Below are 6,000 nucleotides of genomic sequence, written 5' to 3' on the forward strand. Positions count from 1 at the left end.
TTAGTATAAAAGTTACCATTGTACATTTGAAATATTTAATTTAACAGACACTGAGTAATATTAAGGCCACAAAGTGAAATGGACAACTCTATTTTCTTCGTCAATGCTGAGTCAAGTTAAAATGTAAACAAGAAAAAGAAATGAGTTTCAAAATCCCTTCAGATTTAATTTTCTAACATTACTGACAGAACTAAGGAAATGTGTGTACTATAAACGTGAATTTTAACTTGATCCTTTTCATTAGTTCCAAACCTCATGTATAACAGAATATAGCTGAAAGGAACTTGCTGACCTAAAATGAGACATGAATGCAACTTTTTGTGACGTGACAAGACTCACATGCAAATGAAAGGCAGGTCACAGTCTAGTTTTTCAACTAAGGTATTGCATAGCCTTGATAGCGCATGGTATACAGGTCACAAAATGTTGCAAAGACAGAGCTTTGTTACACTCTGAAAAGCAAATGGCGCTTGTCTGTATAGGTGGCATTATGGCCTTCAAGGACTACTGACTGTTACTGGTCAGCAAATCTGTTCTGTGTACAAGTTAAAACAATTTTTCTAACCACCAAAACTGCACACTCAACCTCACACCTGAAAATCAATGTTTCCTTACTGTCTCTTGAATAACTAGTAATAAAGATCCTGTCAATGAAATTTAGTTACCATTTCTGTTGATGATGCAGAAGCCAAAATAGAATCCATCTCATTAAAAGACCAAAGTACTCCACTTATGAAGGAATAATCAGCTGCACGCAGACAAATTGGGAAATGACTGCCTAGGAAGTACTGCGGAAAGGGATCTGGGGGTTATAGTGGATCATAAGCTAAATATGAGTCAACACGGAAACACTATTGCAAAAAAAGCAAACATGATTCTGGGATGTATTAGCGGGAGTGTTGTAAGCAAGACACAAGAAGGAATTCTGCTCTATTCCCATGCTAATTAGGCCTCCACTGGAATACTGTGTCCAGTTCTGGGCACCAGATTTCAGGAAAGATGTGGACATATTGGAGAAAGTCCAGAGAAGAGCAACAAAAATGATGAAAGGTCTAGAAAACATGTCCTGTGAGGGAAGATTGAAAAAAAATGGGTTTGTTTAGTCTGGGGAAGAGAAGACTGAGGGGGACAAGATAACAATTTTCAAGTACATAAAAGGTTGTTACAAGGAGGAGGGAGAAAAATGGTTGTCTTTAACCTCCGAGGATAGGACAAGAAGCAATGGGCTTAAATAGCAGCAAGGGCAATTTAGGTTGGACATTAGGAAAAACTTCTGAACTGTCAGGGTGGTTAAGCACTGGAATAAATTGTCTAGGGAGGTTGTAGAATTTCCGTCATTGGAGATTTTTAAGAATAGGTTAGACAAATACCTGTCACAGAAGGTTTAGATCAGTGAGTCTCAAATTGTGGGATGGGACCTGAAAGTGGGTCACAACCCCGTTTTAATGGGGTTGCCAGGGCTGGCGTTTAGGCTTGCTGGGGACTGGGGTCAAAGCCTGAGCCCCACTGTCTGGAGCCAAAGCTTAAGTCCAAGCTCCACCACCCGGGGCCAAAGCCCAAGTGCTTCAGCCCTGGTTGGCAGGGCTCAGGTTAAAGGCCCCCTGCCTAGGGCTGAAGCTCTTGTGCTTCAACTTTGGCCACCACTAAGGGTGGTGGGGCTCAGGCTTTGACACCCCTCCCATCCGGGATCATGTAATAATTTTCGTTGTCAGAAGGGGGGTCGCAGTGCAATGGAATTTGAGAACCACTGGCTTAGATAATACTTAGTCCTGCCCTGAGTGCAGGAAACTGGATTAGAAGACTTCGAGGTCCCTTCCAGTCCTACAAGTCTATGAAAAGGCAGAAAAAAACTTTTTTTGAAAAGAAAAATGGAAGCGCTACGAAATTCTACAAAAGGAAACAGAAACTCCGTAAGAAGCTATAAACAAAACACTATCAACTAGAAAGTAAGTAAGTAATCCAGACTGCTACTCACTCTATCTCAGGCCAAGGGGGGTTGAGAAGGAACTGAGTACAGTTTGCCCGTGCAATGCTAGATAGCCTCGAGGCAGAGCACAAAGGAGGGAGAGTGCATGTGCTGACCAAACGGACACCATTACCTAAAATCTCCAATTAGAGGTGCAGGGGTGCAGACACCTTGTGATAAATGAAGGAGGCGGCGGGAGCTTCCTTTTATGGACACCCAGCCAGCCAGTTAGCTATAAAATCCCTCTTGGTAGCTGTTCTCTACTTGCTTTACCTGAAAAGGGTTAAAAAAAGCCCATAGATAAAAAGAAGGGAGTGAGCACCTGACCAAAAGACCCAATGGGAGGACTAGAACTTTTTAAAATTGGGGAAAAAACTTTCCCTTTGTCTGTTTTTCTGTTGTTATCCGGGGAGAGGAGACGCAGAGCAGGAACCGGGCTGAACTATGATGTAAGAAGCTTCAAGCCAGGTATGAAAACCCATCAGATCATACCTAGAGATTGCTTATCTGAAACCCCAGATATGTAAGTAAGTCAGGGAAGGCCTAGGAAGATGAGATTAGGGTTATTTCTTTTATTTCCTATTGACTTGTGGACTCCTCTGTGCTAACCCCAGGTGCTTTTGTTTTGCTTGTAACTTTTAAGCTGAACCTCAAGAGAGCTATCTTGATGCTTAATTTTTGTAATTTTTTTTGATCTAGCAAAAAGCCAATTTTTCAGTTGTATTTTCTTTCTTTTTGTTTTTAATAAAAATTACCTTTTTTTAAGAACAGGATTGGATTTTTGTGTCCCTAAGAGGTTTGTGCATATGTTGTTTAATTAGCTAGTGACAACAGCTAATTTCCTTTGTTTTTCTTTCTGAGCTCTTCCCCGGAGGGGGTCGTGAAAGGGCTTGAGGGTACCCCACAGGAAGGAATTCCCAAATGTGCCTTTCTGGGTTCTCAAAAGGAGGGATTTTTTTGCATTTGGGTGGTGGCAGCATCTACCCATCCAAGGTCAGAGAGAAGCCATAACCTTAGGCATTTAATATAAGCCCGGAGTGGCCAGTATTAATCCTTGCGGGCCCTCACCTTCTGCACTCGAAGTGCCAGAGTGGGGAATCAGCCTTGACATGGTGGCAAAGCGGTGGGATCATTTTGAACCAGAAGCACAGACCGCAGGATTTTAAAAGGACACAGTTTTCCTTTTGGCAGCCTGCAAAGCCGGGGAGGTTTTTTTCTCTTTCTTTTCTTTGCTGCCTGAGGGGGAACAGGCACACAAAGGGGTCAGCCTGCCAAGCCAGGGAATCCAACAAGCAGTTTATTTTATATTTTTCTCTGGCTTCTTGGCAAGGAAATGGTGGTGGAGCTAAGGCCACAACTCCATGGACTCTTAACAGAGGTGGCAGCTGAAATACCTAAAGAACACATGAACAAGTATGAACTTCTTAAACACAAAGTGAGAATTCGGATGGGACTAACTCCCAAGCATGCCCGTCGGTGGTTCAGAGCCCTACGGTGGAAACCAGACGTGGCATTTCCCCAACATGCCTACCACATTGTGAAAAATTGGGATGCCTGGATATCAGGAACAAATGTTAAATCACTGGCAGATCTGTCTCTCCTCATACAAATGGAGCAGTTCTTAGAGGATGTTCCTGAAGAAATAGAAAGGTACATCCTAGATGGAAAGCCCAAAACTGTAATCGTGGCGGGGGAGATCGGAACCAAATGGGTGGAGGTGGCAGAGAAGAAAAAAGCTAGTAGCATTTGTAGCGGATACCAGAAGGGGCAACCCAAGGCAGCACCCCACCATCAGCGTCAATCCAAGGCCCCACCTTGCAAGGAGGAGCACTCCACACAGCCAGGGAAACCCCAGATGCCCTCTCGTCTCACCACCCCATTCTCCAACCAGCCACCCCGCCCCAACCCACAGTCAGCTGGGCAATGTTTTAATGTAATGAGCTGGGGCATGTGAAGACCAACTGCCCCAAGAGCGCCAGCCAACTGCAACTCATCACTCCGGAGTCCCACTGAGAGCCTTCAGGCCCAGATGCCTCGCAAATACCCCCAGAGCGAAGGGAAACTGTTCATGTGGGCAGGAGAAAAATTACTGCGTGGAGAGACACTGGAGCACAGGTGTCAGCTATCCACCAATCCCTGGTGGACCCCAAATTCATCAACCTTGAGGGCCAAGTGATGGTGCAACCATTTTAGGCCACTTCTTTTAACTTGCCTACAGCCAAGTTGCCTGTCCAGTACAAGGGCTGGTCAGGAATATGGACTTTTGCAATCTATGACGATTATCCCATTCCCATGTTGCTGGGAGAAGACTTAGCCAACCATGTGAGGCTAACAAAACGCGTTGGAATGGTCACCTGCAGCCAGGCTAAACAGGCCTCCACACAACTCCATTCCTGAGCCTCCTACAGGGACCTAGCCAGAGGTGGTGGAACCCAACCCCAGACCAGAGTCTATGGCACCAGTTGTAGATCCAGTTCCTGGAACCCAGCCAGAACCAGCCGAAGGATCAGAACTGACGTAGCAGACAGCACCAGAGCCCGTGCTTACAACTCCACCAGAGAGTCAGGGGAGCCAACACCAAAGGGCGCCATTAAGCCTGCACCTGCAGCAGTAGCTAAACTAGCATAAGAAGCTCAACCGGAGCCTGCAGTACAATCTAGTGCACCATTGGAGAGCGGTTCACAATCGACTGAGACAACCACATCACCTGCATCACTTCCTGTGGGACCAAGCCCAACTCCACAACCCAGCAAGGAAGTAATGTCTCCAGCATCAAGGGAGCAGTTCCAAGCAGAGCAGGAAGCGGATGAAAGCCTCAAGGGAGCTTGGACGGTGGCACGGAGTGACCCACCGCCTCTCAGCTCTTCCAATAGGTCCAGGTTTGCTGTAGAAGGAGGACTCTCATATAAGGAGACCCTTTCTGGACAACACAAGGACTGGCATCCTCAGTGACAGTTGGTAGTTCCAAATAAGTATAGGGAAAAACTCTTGAGCTTAGCCCACGATCACCCTAGTGGCCATGCTGGGGTGAACAGGACCAAAGACCTTTTGGGGAAGTCATTTCACTGGGAGGGAATGGGCAAGGACGTTTCTACCTATCTCCAGTCTTGTGAGGTATGCCAGAGGGTGCGAAAACCCCAAGCCCAGGTCAAGGCCCCTCTCCAGCCACTCCCCATATTTGAGGTTCCATTTCAGCGTGTAGCTGTGGATATTCTGGGTCCTTTCCCTAAGATGACACACAGAGGAAAGCTGTACATATTGACCTTCATGGATTTTGGCACCCAATGGCCAGAAGCCGTAGCTCTAAGCAACACCAGGGCTAAAAGCATGAGCCAGGTATTGGCAGACATTTTTGCCAGGGTAGGTTGGCCGTCCGACATTCTTACAAATTCAGGAACTAACTTCCTGGCAGGGACCATGAAACATCTTTTGGAAGCTCCTGGGGTGAATCACTTGGTTTCCACCCCTTCCCACCATCAAATGAATGGCCTAGTGGAGAAGTTTAATGGGACTCTGGGGGCTGTGATATGTAAATTCGTGAATGAGCACTCCAATGATTGGGACCTAGTGTTGCAGCAGTTGCTTTCTGTACCACATCCCAGTTTGGGATTTTCACCCTTTGAACTCGTTTATGGCCACAAAGTTAAGGGGCCATTACAGTTGATGAAGCAACAACGGGAGGGGGTTACATCTTCTCCAGGAACTAACATTTTGGACTTTGTAACCAACCTGAAAAACACCCTCAAGGACTCTCTAGCCCTTGCTCAAGAAAACCTACAGGATGCTCAACAAGAGCAAAAAGCCTGGTATGATAAACATGCCAGAGAACATTCCTTCAAAGTAGGTGACCAAGTCATGGTCCTGAAAGCACTCCAGGCCAATAAGATGGAAGCTTTGTGGGAGGGGCCATTTACGGTTTGAGAGTGCCTTGGAGCTGTTAATTACCTCACAGTGTTCCCAGACCCTACCCTAAAACCGAAAGTATACCATGTTAATTCTCTAAAGCGCTTTTATTCCAAGAAATCATGGTTCTC

The sequence above is a fragment of the Natator depressus genome, chromosome 9, assembly GCF_965152275.1.
Source record: "Natator depressus isolate rNatDep1 chromosome 9, rNatDep2.hap1, whole genome shotgun sequence".
NCBI lineage: Eukaryota > Metazoa > Chordata > Testudines > Cheloniidae > Natator > Natator depressus.